The following is an 18,503-nucleotide window of genomic DNA, read 5'->3' on the forward strand; positions in this document are numbered from 1 at the left end:
TTGGTGAATTTTTGAAAAAACTTTTTTTACGTCCATACGTTACTAATTCATGCATCATTTTGTGATAATATTTTCTCTGTGTTGCTTTAATCGTTTTACATTCTGTTATATACCAAAATCATCGCAATTTAGTGTACAATACAACTAAAAAAAATTAACTCATTAGCTTTAACCGTTTTGCTTACAGCGCGATTTGTATACAATTATATAAGAGTTTTTTTTTTTTTGCTGTCATATATTCCAATATTTATATATGACAATGATATTTTTTTTCATTTCTGATGATTGCACACTAAACTTCAGGCAATGAGAAAAAATGGAGCCAAAAATGAACTCTTAATCTTAAAAACTAAGTGCGCTGTGATTTTTAAAAAAAAAAATTTTTTCCGCTTCGGCGCTACCTCTCGGAGGCCGCCGGCATACGGGAGACGTTTTTGAAAATAGGGCTTCGGCGCTAAAGGGTTAAAGGGTTTGCATTCTCAGTACAAACAACAATCACTCAAGTACAGAGACATCTTCACAAGAAGGTGGCAGAAGCAAAGTGGAGTGCAGTACGACGAGTGGGTGGGGCTTTCCCCTACCCATTAGTGGTTAACAACCTTGTGTGAAAGTTAAACGGCCATGCCAGCCTACGCTCGCAAGCTAAATCCTATGCAAAGAATGAAAATTTATATTTGTGTAGGAACAAAATACGATCAGGAGCACCAAAACATAAAAAACAGTAAAAATAAATTTACAACTGATTTTAGTATGATTTTCATCTTAAGCATAATAGGGAGACAGAGAACAAAGCAAAATAATTTATTACTGTATTGAGAAAACGAAAAAGTGCTTGGTGACAATACGGTAGTTGAGTGAAGGGTATTCTGACCTCCTTCACTAGAAGTTAGCCCAACTTATTGTGACTCCTTAACTACCAGTTACCTTGATCCAACAGCCGATTCCAGCATCAGTTTGTGGTAGAACTATGGGGTTGCTCCACATTGGGCATTACCTTGAAAAATCACAATTTTTGAAAGTAAGTTGTTGTATTTTTCCTAACTATACTAACCTGAGGTCCTATAGATTAGGAATTACTTTCAGCGTAGGTTGGAAACAGCCGTTAAACTCTTGAGCAAGGTGGTTAGGCAGTAACTACCGTCAGGTTGGTAGGAATACCTGACTGCCCAGATGTAAACATTCCAGTTTGCCTTTCGGTCCAGGTTCAGATTGAGGGGTGGCATGAGGCGGGCACAATATGTAATGTAAAGGACCTCAGGTTTGTATTGTTAGGAAAAATACAATTTACTTTCAAAAATTGTGATTTGTTCCGACACGATATACAAGCCGTCGGCCCTTTACATTAGGAAGACTCACTGGTTGGAGGGATGAATCTGAGTCAGTCTCCTGAACTGACTGGAGTTCTGCACACATGGGCTACTCCTCCTGGTCGAAAGAGCGAGGAGGAGTACCGTGCCTCTGACATATTGATCAGTGTAGGAACTGCAAGATCAAATGTCAGATATTGGACCTTTTCGCACGAGTGAGGAAATGTAACTCCTACGAAATAGGCTGGAAGAATCTACAGTCGGAGGCATAAGGAAAAGCCAAAATAGGGTTCCCTTATTGCCAGTCTCTCCTTCCTCCCCTTGCTAGAGGAAGGAGCAGAATTGCTTCTATGATTCTAGAATGGGTGCTCTATGTGTAGTCTTACCACATCAGTGCCAGATCCAGCAACTATAGGTTCGAGTCCTATTCTCATACTGAAGGAGAGGCAGGAGGACGGGGAAGGAGGAGGAAGAGAGGCCAGACACTCTCGGTATCCTTCTCACTTCCAGAACCAACCCCTTAGGCGAGATGCTACTCTTCCTCTTGAAGGAGCTGGGTAAGACAACAGAACTTGTTGAGCAGCCACCACAGGGCTAAGGAAAAAAGGTTCCAAGGGCCTGTGGCCAAGACCACAGGAAGACAAGAGTGTGGTCTATGAGACATCGTCTTGCTTCCATATCGACAGAAACTTCTGGAATGTGAGGGATGGACCAAGCCATTGGCTTCGTGAGCTCTTGGGTGGAAAGTACAGGTATCATTGTTGCCAGCTGCCAAGTACCTCCTTTGATCGTTACATGAAGCCAAGAAAAAGATGTGTCCTTAGACACTTCTTCCTTGGGAGAGACAGTACTAGCGAAAACGTCGATGACATGCAGGTTAGGAATGTCGAGCCTTTCGAAAAGTACCACAGCTCCCTAAATAGGACAAAGTAACGAATGATCTGGATCATCGTCACAAAGTCCAAGGAGGAGGGGAACAAGAAGGACTCGAACCCAACAACAGATACCAATGGATTCAGAGTCCACTTATGACATCCGAGAAGGAGTCGAAGTATGATCCCCCATCCCTGTTCTTCCATCTTCCACGCCAAGGCCGGAGCAAGATGAGAGATGGTCATAAGAGGTCACATCTCTATCTGACAAATCTCATAAGGGCGCGTGCAGAACACGGGACAGGAACCCTACATGAGTCACATGCCACCCAGGGAACAGTTCCCTGGGACAGCACGACTGAAGAAGCTTCTCGTCCGTAGCTAAGTTCTCGACTGAGGAGAGGAAGGCTACTTCAGATAGAAGACTAGGTTGCAAGGGCCTACGTTCTTCATAAATGAAAGGGAGAGAAGCAACCCTCGGCGGAGAAGACAAGGAAGTCCAGACTTGAAGAATGCCTCTGACCCGAGAAGAAGTTCCGTCAACGACACCCACCAGCGAAGACGGATCCACTGGATCCCTGGGACAGTGTTGCAGAGGACTTCAAGAGGTATCCAGCTATATCCGTTGCAGCTCGGCAAGAAAGACTGTACTTGCAAGGAAAGCTGGAAGGTCTCTCAGTCCAGAACAAACAGGGATGTACTGCCTGAAGAACTGCTTCTTGTGTAGCTGCTACAGGAGGTTGGGTCAAGCAGAACTCTTCTCGGTGCCTTGGCCATCAGGTCGGGCGAGAGGCGAAGTCTTCCAGCATTTGTCTGTAACTCGGGGCGAGCAATGCTTGTGAACTCCTAGCAAAACAGAGAAATGAAGAGGGAAAAACGTAGATATCAATTTTTTCCAAAAAAGACAGCATGCCTCACCATAGCAGCCCCTGGGTCTGGTATGAAGGAGCAAGAAAAACCTACCGACTTGTTGTGCAGGGAGGCAACAGAAAGACAGTAAGGGTTTCTCAGGCGAGCAGTCTCGTGAATCTTCATGGAGAAAAGAGTGAGCAGCATGTTCCGTCCAGATCACTCAAACCCAAGGCCACGCTCGCCTACCAATACATCCCCACCGGGAATGCATCTGGTTAATTGAGCTGTCGAGTGCGCTATAGAACACTCGAGTACCTGCAAATGTCGACAGATGAAACAGGAGGAAAAAACGATTCCCTCTTGTTTGTTGACAAATGCCACTATAGTGGTTTTGTTGTTCAACGAAACCACGGAGTGTCGCAAAACTCATTCTGAATTCTTGGAAGGCCAAAAGGCTGCCTTGAGCCCAGGATGGTGATGAGAAGGTACTAATCGTCTCAGTCACACACGCCTTCAAGACAAAGTCTTACAGGTGTGCATCTATTCCTCAACCGGTGAATCCGTAAGTAGACACATGATGTGAGGGGAATATGCAAGCATATTCAAAGGTTCCTTCAATCAAGCATAGCCTAACTCTTTCCTCATACTTCGAAGAGGAAAGAAGGACAGAGGAATGGAAGCAGACCTCCATTCTCCACCGTGGGGAAGCTTCTGCAAGATGACAGGATACTGAGACAATTAGCTTTAGCCAGGCTGGTATTTCCCAAATCGGGAGCACGGGAGAGGAAGAGGGATGGAAGTTCAATGAAAAGAATTGCCGAGACCTACGGGAAATAGATATTTCTCCTGAAGGAATCCATTCCCAGGTCTCGGCAATGTTGCTGCAAGCTCCAGAGACTCAACAAGTATCATTTCATCCAGGCATCAGCAGTAGGAGAATGTCTTCAAGGTCGATACTTCTTTCTCTCTTCCCTTCTTCCCTCCTCCCTTATGGAAAAGAGGGTGGAAAGAGACACAGTTATGTACACTTTCCTAGAAGGGAAGAAGAGGGCTATGTGTTCCACAATCTTCTTCCGAAGCCTGGGACTTCTTGGGAGTTGAGGGGGGCTGGTTTGAACTAAAGGTCGAGTCGAGATGAGTAAGACCCCAAAGTCTTGGCCATTGCCCAAAGGACAAGGCAGTGCCCTTGTACGAACCTTGATTACCGCGGTATCTGGCAAATTTCTGAAAGAGAAAGGCAGAACCAAGTAAAGGTTCGTTCCTAAGGGTCGAGCCAACTCAGGACTTACGAAACCGGAGATCCGAATTGGGACAAAGTCCTTCTTCTAGCACCAGAACTGCCCACAGAACTGCAGTCGGCAAGACCCTCCGAGGCAAGAGGAATTCGTATTCTGTCGAGGCAGGGGAGAAGCTTGGTGTCTCAACCTGAATAAACTCCTCCAAAGAGAAGAATTCATCTGGTTGAGAATGCTCTCGGAAGCAAGGACCGCGGCAATCCCCGACACTCTCGGCCCCTCGGGAACTGGAAGGGTTGCGAGTGATGAAGATTAATCATTGAGGGAGCCGCAGTCCTGTCCCGGGATTCATTGGCGCAAAGTTCTCCGAAAAAACAAGGGCGATCGCAACTTGAAGAGGAAGACCCTCACTGTTTCTGAAGCATGAAACTACTGTACCTCTCTCCTTGGAGGAGACCTTGACAGATCCCAAGAAACCCTCCTCGGCTACCTGGTTGTACTACGAGAGAATCAGGGGACCGACACCCAAAGCACGCCAGGCAGCCGAACTCCAAAGATAAGTTTGTCAGAGCTCTCTCTGTCCGTCCTGCGCCTCTCGGAACAACTGAGAGGGAAAGAGTACAGGTGAGGAGAAAGATTACCCCTACCTGTCCTACCATAAGACCAGCAGGAGAGGCGGATCGTGAGCGATAATCAACCAAAGGGGATTACTGCCACATGGGGGAAAGGAGAGCACTTGTGCTGTGGCAATGAGCTTTCCTGGGGAAAGCAGAAAGTTCACTTGAACAGAGCCGAGAGCCCAATTCGGAAAAACTGAGTGGGGCAGAGACAAGATGCACCGAATCGAGCCGATCACGTGAACGCAATCTGACTGGGTGGTATGCGGTGGACTGGGAGGCAGGTGGGGCGAGCCAAGCCAGTCTTGCAAGCACAACCAGGGGCTGGGCAGGGCGGGCAAGCCGAGTGAGCCGAGCCAGTCTCGCAAGCGCGACCAGGGGCTGGGCGGGGCGGACAAGCCGATTGCACGAACACGATTGGCACTGGACAGGGCAGAACTCGTCTGCCATGAACTAGCGCTCGTTTCCCCGAACTCTAAACTCCTTCGAGGCCGAGGCCCTTCGAGAAGAAGGTTCAAAGGGGAATTCTGTGTCTGTTATCCTGCACGCTCGAACCCTAAGGTTCAAGACATGAGGATGAAACCTGGCCAAGCAACTGAAGCAGCTGGCAGGCAGTATCGAGACACCTGGCGTCTTGCCACCCAGACACCTGGCATCTTGGTACCCAGACACCTTGGTGTCTCGGCACTTTCTCTCGTCCTGTGCCTCTCACCAGGAGAGCGCTCGTGATTCATAGAATTTGAGCGACCCACTAGACTCCCAAAAATCGGGAGCGGCTGCTTTCAGTTTCCTAAGAAATCGAAAAGAGCCAGGCACAGAACCAGTCTTAGATGCAGACTTCTAAGACTGGCAATGAGGGGCGTGGCCTCGAGAGGCTGTGCTCTTGTGGCCCCCAAAACGCCAGACACCACAGGAGAATGCGAATCGGTCCCCGCCTGAGGTCGGAAAGAGCCAACGAGAGAAACTTGTCTCCCGGAAGAGAGTTAGTCCCTTACAAGTCCCGCAGGACTCCCAAAGGGAATCTCTTTTCAGCTTCATCTGGTGTTCGAACCGATAGGATCGAGACACCAGACTGGGAACCCGACCGAGCACTGGTAAGCACTCAGGGAGTGCTTGTGGTGCTGGCAGGAAGAGCTGAGACACCTGGGTGCCCCAGCCCTTTTTTCTCGCACTGCTCCTGAACTAGGATGGGAAGAGTACTCTCCAGACCAGATCAGGATACTCGATATTCCATAAAATCTTGAGCATTCAGAGTGGCACGCGAACGAGCGCCCGAAGCAGCCCGTCTTAGAGGCGGAACCTCTAGGACTGGGAACAGGATCGCAAACTGAGGTCTGCGCACCCGCGGCACCCAAAACACAAAACCCCGGGGGTAGGCAAATCGGCTTCCTAGCCCAAAGGTCAGAAAGAGCCAACGAGAGGCCCACTGCCTCCTCAGAAGGAGGCAGTCCCTAGACATCCAAGGGCATCAAGGGTAAAGAAGCAGCCTTCCTCTCCTTCGGCCGATGGAGGTCTGACCGGATTCCGGGACCCCCTTGGACCTCAGGAGAGGAAGAGAAGAGGCAGCAGAAGACGAAATCGAAGATAAGTTGAAGAAGATGGCGGCTACTTCCACAGGCGACTTCCTTCACCTTCACTCTGACATCTTCTACAGGCTGGTGGACATGAAACATCATAACCTCCAGGGCAGCTAGGCAGGAACACAACAGAAGCAGCCCAGGACACCACCACCAGGAGAAGCATCAGGCATGATCAGGACAGCCAATGCAGGAGCTATGGTAGCAGTTCAAAAGGCAGGAGCTATCGCAACGGCCAGGAACGTTGCTTCCACAGGGCAATTTCCTTCACCTTTGCTCCGACAACTCCGACAGGATGGCGGACATCATAACCTCCAGGGCAGCTAGGCAGGAACACAATGAAAGCGGCCCCAGGCACGACCACCAGGAAAAGTAGCAGGCACGATCAGGACAGCCAGTGCAGGAGCTACAGCAACGGCAAGGAACGTCACATGAAAGTCACCAGCAGTGACAGGAAGAGCAGCCCAGAGACTGTCGTCGAGTTAACAGGAGCACAACACAGGAAACAGCAGGAGCAGATGGACCACAGATACGCCAGAGGCAGTGCCACGGCATACATGAAGACCAGCAATAACAGCGATCGATCCACATTGGTGGGAACAGTGTCGGAACGATCCCAATGTGGAACTGTCATTCCAACCAGGTACTGTGGTCGGTCCCGAAGCAACAATGAATGAATGTCGGGACTCCATCATGCAAGATATCCCCTGAGATATCTAGCCAATTACTGCTGCGTCTGCAATGCTCGCTGTCAACCTGAAAGAAAAAGCAAAGATGATTAGTAGAGGGAGACTCCTCTCATTACAAGGTGAACTGCCCTACGCAACGGGAGGTGATACCCTAGAAGAGTTTGCTCGACCGCCCCCTTGCATGAGCGAGCGAAGAGGGCGAAGGAGAGAGATCTCTACCAAAGGAGAGATAAGGAAGAACCTACAGGGAGAGAGAGAAGGAAGGAGGGGAGGCCACCAAGGGCATTGTGGAAGCGGAACTTACAGATGATGCCCGCGACCTCCCACCCACCCCGCAACCCTCTAAGCGCAGGCGGCGAAAACAACACTCAGCACAAGTAGGAAGGAAGAAGTCATGTCCTTGTACACAGAAGGCGAGAGACCAGGATGGGAAGTGAACTCTTACGTTCCGATCAATGTATGGGAGCGAAGACATTACGTCCTAACCTAATATCTCCCAACGTACAGGGGAACGCCTTCAGTATCTAAATAAAAGGCTACTGGAAGAGAAGCATTACCACTCAGTTACGCTTCTCTAAATACACTAGGCCCATGGCCGTCAAACCCAAGACAGCGCAGGGGAATGACAGCTTATGCAAGGTTGTCACAAATCGTGGGTTTGTATTAATGAATGTTAAACACACGCAATATACAGTATACACAAAAATACATTAAGATCCTACTGGGATAATAAGAGCTTAACGACAGTCAGGCAGAGAGATCCGAAACCACGCCTGCAACGCATGACGGCCGAAAGCAAACTGGAATGTTTACATCCGGGCAGGCGGGCATTCCCGCCTACCTAGCAGTAGTTACTGCCTAACCACCTTGCTCAAGAGTTTAATGGCCGTTTCCAGCCTATGCTGAAAGCAATTCCTAATGTAAAGGACCGACGGTTTGTATATCATGTCGGAACAATTGACTTCCTTATAGTATTTTGGTTGCTTATTAACAATTTACCAGTTTTTTTGTTGGTTGACTGTAATTGTAATTAACATCAGAAGTGAATGTTTTTGTATGTTGGCCATCCTGGAATGCTCTCGTAAATGCATGCACAGTGGAATAGGGCAGCTTTTGGTAAAAAGTGGAGTTTCCTTCACCTGGGGGTCCAGGGGGCTAAGTAGGTTAGGTTAGGTTAGGGTATGTTAGGTTAGTATAGTTCCTTTATAATAGGTATCCCTTCTTGAACATAGGGCTTCCTAATGACTTGTGCATTCGCAAAACCATTCCATAACAACAACTTGGCAGTCCGGTCTTTCTCCCGTTTCTAAAAGCCCGTGCTCCCACAGGGTCCCCAACCACCAACCATGTTGGGTAGATGTGAGGTTATTAATAATTGACCGACAATAAACACCACCTCCTTTCCTTCACTGGCAACACTAAAAGTATAGGAAAAATCTATTTCTAAGGTAGTAATCTGTGCAGAGTTACCCTGTAGTTTTATCCAATCTGTATTTCTGTTTTTTCAAAAAAAAAAATAAAAAATTATTGTCCAAAATAGGCACTGCAGGTAGTGTGGATAACTGAGGAATGCGCCTGCAGCTCATTAACAATGACTCCCGACGAAAAATTGCATAGAATAAATGTTGTTCAGCGTGCCCGAATCTACCCAAAAAGTAACTTACCTTACCAGTTTGCTTGATTTTCCTGAACAACAATTTTTTCAGCGCAGCGTAACTTTTTCTAAGTACCAAGTTGACGTGAACGGTGTCAAGCAGCACTGCTCTTCCGTAGTTCTTAAGATGGCCGAAGTGTGGTGCTCCTCTCACCCCGTAGTTCCTAAGGCTGCCGCCGTGCATCGCCCCGACCTGACTGTGGGAAATTTAATTCCGTCCAATTGTATCTCAGGCGGACCCAGGTCATTCCCTAGGGCTCACGGATTAAATACTTCGAACCAATCAGAATTTCTCTTATCGATACGATTCACAGGACCGTGCTCAGACCACAGTCACACTTTCTTTGCTTCTCTAACAGCCGGGATGGAGAGTCACGACATGATTTTTTTCCTGAAAGTTAACACCGTTAAAGAATTTAATTCGTACAAGGATTTGTACATTCCCACGACCCTCTAGTTCTTACGGAACACTGGTGAATTTACGAAGTGGCTGCACCAACAAGGACAGCAGTGATTCTGAATAAGGTAAGCAGAGCATTTACCTTTCTTTTTACAGTTGCTTTATTGCAACGTGAATTGTGATGTTTTGAAACAGAGCCTTGTATGCAGTTCGTCCATAGCTTTATAACCTTGTTTTCTGCTACTACCTTCCTCACGTCGCTCGTTTTTTGTAACCCGTTACATTGTTAATGAGCTACAGGCGCGTACCTCAGTTATCCACACTACCCCACGTGCCAGAGCCCACTTCTCTATACAACAAGGTTTTTAGCCTCATCTCACACTGGTATGGGATATATGAACCGTCCCCACCCCACCCCACCCCACCCACCCTTAAGGGTTAGGCTATGCAGGCAGCCTCTGCTTTGTCTAAACATTTTCATTGAGCAGAGCTAAGTGCCGCTGTAATGCTTTGTGTTATTTGATCATATGGGATGGGGAAGGGGGAGAGGGGGGGGCCGAGTCCTTGCGTTAAGGGTCACAGCTGGTCTGCCTTGATATCCAGTCGGCATATTATCTTATCCAAAATAACACGAACAATAAACAAAGACATTAAAATGTTATAAAAGTGTGTATGTAAGAGGTATGGGTGTTCATGTTATGTGGCCGTAGACAGAATCGTGGACATAGGCGGAGAAGAGAGGGAAATGACTTAGAGGTCGTCTATTGCTTACTTACTTAGGCTATTCTTTGTTCTAACGTAGATGACAGAACACTTGGCTACTTCTTTCATTATTTTGAGGCAAACTATTCGAAGAAACGTCCATATCTCCCATCCTGCTCCTTAAATGACTTATTTCTCTAACTTCTCGGGAAGTACTTCATAGATCATCAAGAAATAATTACGAACCTGAACTCTTCATTGACGTAGAGCGAGTTGCTTTGTCAATTGAAGCTTGAGTACAAACTTTTGCTTTGCCCTGAAGTTGAACCCAAAAGTTTTCCCGTGCAAGTTCAAGTCAGTCTTCACGAGTTGCCTTTACATCGGCACCTCCTTGTTCCAGCGCTCTTGTAGTGTCCTTTCTCTTGTCTTCCACATTCTGCATAGTGTCTTTCTTTTCTGCGTTTCTTTTCTTTCTTCTGTAAACAAGGAGTCTCCTACTACATTTTTTCTCTGTTTATCGCTGTGGGTGATGTAGTTCTTTTACTTTTGTTCGTTTAGGGGAAGGCAATTTGCTCTAGTTCAGTAAAAATGAAATGCTCCTGGCCTGTTTTCATCAACTCTTATTTCTGTTTTCCATTCACTGTATGTTCCTCACTTTTATTGATGACATCTTCCTTTCAGTTTTTACAATCCATTTCTTTTCATTTTTTTATTTCCTCTTCATTCATCCTTATGAGCATTCTTTCAGTTATTCCCATCTCTTCCATACAACTCTTACTTACATCCATTTATTGTTTTCCCATTGTTGCTCGTGCGGGTAGGACATGTCTGTGAAGTGTTCTGTGTAAAAGTGCCTGACTTGCGCGATGTTCAAAGTGAATACGAAGAGGAGGAAGGAAAAAGAGAAAACAAATACCAATAGCAATTAAATCAAGTACTGTATAGGAAAGATCAAACTATCATACGAGCATTATCTCATAATTATCGAAGCAGCACGAAAAGATGGAACACTAAAGAAAATACTGGAGAAGGATGAGTCAACCCAAATCGAGAGAGAGAGTCAGCAACCTGCAGACATTGCTCTGGGGAAGTTGATGTTGAAGGAACTTGCTGTGAAATGTGTGATGCATGGTTCCACTATGAATGTTCAGTTATCGAGGTCAGATACACACCCATAATCGGAGTGACAACATATTATGTAATAATTGCAAGAGGCCTGAACAAAGAACACAAAAAACTCATTGAAGATGAACCTGAAGAAATAAAGAAAACACAGAAATATTAACAAAGTTGATTCAGGATTCGGCTCAGAAAAGCAGTGACGTAATGATCAACGTAGGTGAAATCCAAAACAAAATTGTTAAAGTTGATAAAGATGTAAAGACCATGACAAACATGGACAAAACTTATGCTGAATCACTAAAGACAAAAAAAAAGTGCTTCTGATTAAATCTACAAAAGAAGAGAGCACAGTAGCAAATGAAAAGAGACAAATTATGAGTAAAATAACGGCGCCAGTTGAACAGGTTAAAATTTTACAACAAGAGATGGACACTTATTTGTAAGATTTCCAGACAGGAAAAACTCAGAAAAGGCAAAAATGGAGATTCAGGAAATCAGCAATATATCAGTAAATGAAAAGGGAAAACTTAAACTAAAAATAAAAGTATTCTATGTCCCGAAGGATGAAGATGACATTGTCGATAACATTGTAAAGAAAAATCCATGGATAGGTAATGTCAAAAATTGCCATTTATTCCCCTTGAATAAAATTTCCTAGTTTTCTTGAATACTTATTTTGATGTATTTCCCAGTTTCTATGAAAAATACGTTGATGTGATTGTTTTGCTCCACAGAAGAAGTTTTTTATTATATTAACTATAGCAATGAGTTTGTATAAATTAGTACATTGATATTTAAAGTAGTAAAACACCTTTTTCGCAAATTTTATCCATCTCTATAAAATTAAATGACGTCTGATTGCAGTGTTGTCAAACTTCTTCTTGTGGAGAATATATGTGTTATTTTCTTATTTGTAAGGGCACATGCCAGTGGATTAAGCTTGCCTTCTGGACGAAACCCTTTTTTTTTTGTATGTTGGGTTACGATTAAACAACTTAATGTTTGTGTTTTAGTTGATGGTTTGTTACGTAACCCTGTAGTTTTGTAGATGTGACAACTGTGCTATCAATGTACTCCTCCTGAGTTTTCTTCCAGGGTGAGAACAAAAGATGAAGCTCTGCCTGTTTAGAAATTCAGCACCTTTAGCAACTCCAGAAAAATGTCGCAAGTTGTAGAAGAAACGAATTCTCGTAAAATCCAGCCCCATCACCTCGTGAACTGTCGTCGTGATTGCAGTAATTTCTTCATAAGAATATTCTGAAATCCCCCTTTTTTTTAGCCATTTATGTTTTCCTCTATCGAAGTAACGTAACGTTTAGCTGTCAATTTTTGCAGTAATATGTTAATGTTTTCTTGCTTCTTAATGTAACTTGGATGATTGTTGTGTCCTTTAAATATTAATTATATGTGTTAAACTTTTTAAATGCGTATTTGTGAACACCGTGAACTAAAAAGGCATCACCCAAAAAGAATTGGTGCAGGAAATATAGTTGATTGTTTCTCAACTGCACTTTGTTGGAAAGAATATAATGTTTCTTGACTTCATGGTACATTTAAGTAAGTTAGTAAACTCCTCAGCACTGTAACTTGGTCTCATTCAAAGCTAGGGCAGGAGGGCTTAAGGTTGAATGAAATCGTACCAGAATGTGGGCCTAAAACTTTAAAGTTTCACCACATTCTTTGCTTTATGTTTATTATAGTAACGTACTTTGCTTTGGTCCTTCGAACGAACCGGATGCCATAACGATTCACAAAGGATGATTTTTGGATGTTAAAGATAATTTAATAAAGTTCAAATGCGTTGGTGAATGGCTATAAAGTCATTTTAAATATAGCTGATTGTTTCTCAACTGCACGTTGTAATTTGGTGAGCATTTAAGGTAATTGAAACTACTCAGCACTTTTGCCAAGTAAGGAGGGCTTATTGTTTATGGAACATTATTGTTCGTATTTAGGGCCTAAAACTTTAAAGTTTCACCACATTCTTTGCAGTTATAGTAGTACTTTGCTTTGTGAAGATGCCATTCTTGTTGAATTTGGATTTGAAGATTTTACGATAAAGTGAGGTTTTGGATGACCAGATTTATTTTAGTGTAACTGGTGATTGAATTACTTGTGAGTGTTTTGCCAAGTAATCTGTTGTTTATGGAACATTATTGTTCGTATTTAGTGATCACTCTGTGAAGAAATTCTTGTTGAATTTCGTAGCTATTTTGAACTTAGGTTTTCGTGACCAGATGTATTTTGTGAAGTGATGAAGAGCACGTGGTCAAATTGTCTATCATTCAGTGAATGTTATTCGACCTGTGAATAAGATTAGTTATATTTTCAATCAGGTTTAGATAATTTTTGATATTTGAGCAAGTTTGCTATTGATCCATTAACAAGATAATGGATTCCAAGATTAAGGTAGTTATTGAAAGGGAAATTATTTCCTTACAAGATTTGCATGATGAGGCAGGTAACTGCATCGGTGATACCGATACACCAAAATCGACCCTTGTAATGTATGAACGTTGTCTTATTGAGGGTCTACGACGTTTTGAAGATAGTTGGTCACAGAATGTGACGATTATTTCACAGGATAGTGAATATGATAGTTTATGTAGAAGTTATAGAGCAATAACTAGATGTGTAAGGAAAGCTATTGCTACTGCACAGAAAACTATGAGCGAGATTGACACGGGAGATATAAATCAACAGCCCGCTTTGCCTACTCCTTCGGCTCCCATTAACCCTCTCCTCCCCTAAACTCCCAGCAATTAAGATACCTGAATTTAGCGGTGGGGAAGAACAATGGCTTGCATTTTGGGATATATTTAACAGTTTAGTTCACGATCGTAGGGATATTTCCAATGTGATTAAGTTTTCTACCCTCAGAGCTAGTTTAAAGGATAACGCCTTTAAAGCCATAGAAGGTTTGCCTGTTACTAATGCCAATTATTCAGTAGCTATTCAGACCCTTAAGGAGAAGTATGATAATAAGGACAAATTGAAACGTAGACTTATGTCCAAATTAACGCATTTAGTCCCTCCCAGTCATACAATAGAGGATTTGAACACGTTCAAATTGGAATATGAGAAGATTATCTTACAAATGAACACATTGAATTTAGATGTAGAGGCCATGAACCCCATTTTCTCTAGTATAATATGCGAGAAATTATCACCTGAAACACGTAAGGCTATAGCTAATAAACATAATAGTATGTCTCTTGATTTAAAGCAAATTTCCTCAGGTTTGAAATATGTTTGTGAATTAATGGAATTTTGTTACGAAGGTGAGAATTCTAATAAGAGAAAACGTGATCAGGGTAACTATTCTAAAGTGATTCCCTCAAATGTGCAAAACGTGCAGAGAGCACAACAAAGTAACAGTAAGCCTAGTAATAGTAGTTCTTACCATAATTGTGTGTTTTGCTCATCGAACCATGCCTCTCGATTGTAAGACTTTCAAAACCATTGATAGTAGAAGGGACAGAGTTAAATATTTAAGATTGTGCTTTGCTTGCCTCAAAGGAGGTCATTTATTCTCTGAATGTAGAAACAAACCGAAATGTAATATATGTGATGGGCCTCATTACCCGATGATTTGTAAGAAAACAGAAAACCCTGTTAATCCTGCTCCACCAAAGTTGAGTGTAAATAGTACTAATGTTAGTAAGTCAAATGTTAATTCTGGGAAATCTCATAATGATTCTAAAGGTGCTGTAAGTAAAGGTGATTCCCCAGTAGTTATGACTGCTTCTTTGGGTATTGATCATTCTCAGACTAATAAGATTTCTGTTTCGACTGCTCTTCCTACTGCTAATGTAATTGTGTCAGGGAATGGACATCGCTCCTTTGGGAGAGCACTCTTTGATTCTGGTGCACAAAGAACGTTTATTGCAACGGAATTAGTTCATAAGCAGTCTACCGTCCATAGCAACAGTAGCCTTAAAGGTAAAACCATTTGGCAGTGATGCCATGGAAGTTAATTGTAATATAGTAAGAGTTGTGGTGAGACTAGGTAAGATTCGTACTGTCATTAATGCCATTGCATTCGATAGAGTTAATTCCAGAATTTATTCTCCAGGTTTAAGTAAGTCAGCTGCGTTCTTGACGAGTAAAGGCATAAAATTAGCAGATAATGATTTAAATTCAGATGAAGTGAATGGTATAGAATTAGTCATTGGAGCTGATTACTATGGAAAATTCATTCACAACAGTCAAATTTGCTCTGGAATACAGATATTGAATAGTTCTGGTGGTGCACTAATTTTTGGACCTCTTCCTAGTTGGTCTTATGACGATGTAGAATCTAATGAGATTACTACATCAAATGTATGTTGTTCAAGAATAGAAGTAGAGGAAATCCCTATTAATTCTTGTTGTGAAGTTAGAAAATTATGGGATTTAGAAAGTGTTGGTATTCGTCAATCTGAAATTAGTCCTGAAGAAAGAGAATCAGTTAAGTGTTTTAAGGATAAAGTAAAAGGGTTGACAATAAGTATGAAAGTGTCCTTGCCATTTAAAGATGAAAATAGACCGCCTGTTAACTATAGAATAGCCATTGGTCAATTAAATTCCTCGCTACATAGATTCGAATCTGACCCCTCCTTGTATGCTCATTATGATAAGATTATCAAAGATTACGTTCAGTCTGGGTTTATAGAATTAATTCCCTCAGGCTCCCCTATTATAGGGCATTATTTACCCCACCATGCTGTATTGAAGGATTCAGAAACAACTCCCATTCGAATAGTTTTAATGCTTCTTCCAAGGCTAAAGGAGAACTTTCCTTAAATGATTGTTTATTAACTGGTCCCTCATTAACTACTAAACTTTTTGATGCCATGTTGAGTTTCCGTACAAACCCAGTAGCTGTGATTTCAGATATCAGTAAAGCCTTTTTAAGGATAGGCATTTCACCTGACTGTCGTGATTATTGCAGATTTCTATGGATAACTGATCCCTCCGATTTGAAGTCTACTGTAACTTACCGGTTTTGTGTGGTTTGTTTTGGAGCTACATGCTCCCCTTTCTCTTGCAGCAAACCCTTTTGCATCATTTATCTTTACATGATAATCCCCTTGCATCATCTCTGATGAAGAATTTCTATGTAGATAATTTTAGTAAAACTTACAAGGATGTGTCAGTCTTGATGGATGAGTATCCAGTAATAAATGAGATTCTTGAAGATGCTAATATGCCTCTACAAGAATGGGTCAGTAATGATTCAGAGTTTAACAGAACCATAGATGTTATCAAAGAAAGAGTGAACGTTTTGGGTTTAGAGTGGTATCTAACACAAGATGAGATGTCACTGAAGGAAGTAAATTGTGAGTATAAAGGACCTTTAACCAAGCGAAAGGTTTTATCAGTAATAGCTCGAATGTTTGATCCTCTAGGATTATTGTCACCAATACAGGTGAGAGGTAAATATTTTCTTAAATGTTTGTGGAGTAACTACGGGTGGGATGACCCTTTGCCAGAATCATTATGTTCAAGGTTTGATGAAATTTGCAAATGTATTAGAAATGTAGAAAGTTTAAAGTTTCCTAGGTTTGTTGTACATCCTGAAGGTTCCCACTTACATGTATTTTGTGATGCCTCTAACAAGGCATATGGAGCTGCTGCCTATGTGATTGATTTCAAGAGAAGTGTAAGCAATTTACTGGTCAGTAAGTGTAAAGTTGCACCAAACCCTAAACAGACTATTCCGCGTTTGGAATTGACAGCCTTGTCCTTGGGTGTGAAACTTGCTGGAAGATTAATGCAGAATGATGATTTAAGATTGAGTTCTTGCACTCTCTGGAGTGACTCCATGGTTTCTATTTGTTGGGTGAAGAACAATAATAGTAAAATTCCCTATGTACGAAACAGAGTCACTGAAATTAATGAATTCAAGTTTCCTCTACGGTATACCCCCTCTAAGGATAATCCAGCTGATATTCTATCCAGAGGTAGTACTAGTAAAGATTTAGCGCAAAATTCCTTATGGTGGAATGGCCTAAATGGCTTTTAACTGGTGATTATCCCCAATCTTTAGCTACAGAAACTGTGCATGTTAATGAAATTCTTTCAGAACCTAAGTTTGTTAACCCTCCAACCCCATTAATTGACATCCCACGTTACAGTAATTTAAGTAAGCTTAAACGTATCATGAGGTCAATATTGCTTTTTCTTAATAAATGCAGTAAAGGTTCAAAGTTTGTTGTTAACGAAATGAAAGCACTTGTCCTCCTTGAACAAAAGCAACATTTTTCTACTACCAGAATGCACCTCTGTGATAAGAATTCACATGGAGTGTCCATGGATATTAAGAATTTGTGTAATCAGTTGAACTTATTTGTTGATGAGGAAAATCTAATTAGGTCTCAGGGTCGCATGAAAAACGCTTCCATGTCTTATGATACTCAGTGCCCAATGTTATTGCCTTCCAGAAGTTATTTAACAGTGTTGATAGTTGAACATTTGCATAGACATCATCACCATTGTGGTGTCAATTCTGTACTGGTATTGTTGAGGGAAACTTTTTGGGTACCGAAAGCACGACAAGTTATCAAATCAATTCTGTCAAAGTGTGTTTTGTGTCAGAAGTTAACCAAGAAACGGTTGTGTTTGCCTCCTCCTCCACCATTACCCACAGAAAGAGTGAGATATGATAGATCTTTCCAATCAGTAGGAGTTGATTATACTGGTGCTATTAATGTTTTTGATCATGAGACTGGCTTGGAGGAGAGGGTCTTTGTATGTCTATTTACCTGTACTACGAGCAGGGCAGTTCATTTTGAATTGACTCATTCCATGACTGCTTCCGATTTCCTACTGGCTTTTCGACGCTTTGTAGCATATCATTCTCTGCCGAGTCTGATTATATCTGACAATGGTAGGAATTTTGTTGATTTAATAATTTCCTGAAGGAAATTATGGATGAACCAGAGGTAAAGTCATACCTTGAAGGAAATTGTGTTAATTGGAAGTTCATTACACCACGAGCCCCTGGTCTGGAGGCTTTTATGAACGCCTTATTGGAATTCTAAAGGGATGTTTGTCCAAAGCCTTATATCACAAACGTGTATCCTTTGAAGAGTTGAGAACTCTACTTGTTGAGTTTCAAGCTGTGATAAATTCTCGACCACTGACTTATCTCTCCTCTGATCGAGATTGTGAGGCTTTGACTCCTCCATGTTACTTTATGGGCGAAATGTTTGTATTTCCCCTCCTCTTAACAATTCAGCAACTGATGACCCAGATTTCATGAGTTCAAGTGATCTTAGAGAACAATATTTTAGATTATCATCAGTGCTAAGAAAATTTGAGAACTCTTGGAAAAGAGACTATTTAGTGTCCTTGAGAGAGAGAGACATTTTAATTCTAGTGATTATCTCTCTGCAAATGTGAAAGTTGGGGACATAGTGATGGTAGACTTAGAAGATCATCTGGGGAAAGGCTATAGATCCCTCCTCTCATTGGGTAAGGTTACCCAGCTGT

General features: G+C 42.5%; 1 protein-coding gene across 1 annotated transcript in view; it reads right to left on the reverse strand.

Moving 5' to 3' along the window:
• LOC136835091 (transmembrane channel-like protein 5) overlaps nt 1–10,317 on the reverse strand; it is a 617,814-nt gene extending 607,497 nt beyond the window's left edge. The window contains exon 1 of the mRNA XM_067098270.1: nt 10,152–10,317. The gene's annotated coding sequence lies outside the window, so the exon portion shown is untranslated. The remainder of the gene's footprint in view (nt 1–10,151) is intronic.
• Nucleotides 10,318–18,503: the final 8,186 nt, after the last annotated feature.

This window comes from Macrobrachium rosenbergii, chromosome 54, assembly GCF_040412425.1.
Source record: "Macrobrachium rosenbergii isolate ZJJX-2024 chromosome 54, ASM4041242v1, whole genome shotgun sequence".
Taxonomy (NCBI): domain Eukaryota; kingdom Metazoa; phylum Arthropoda; class Malacostraca; order Decapoda; family Palaemonidae; genus Macrobrachium; species Macrobrachium rosenbergii.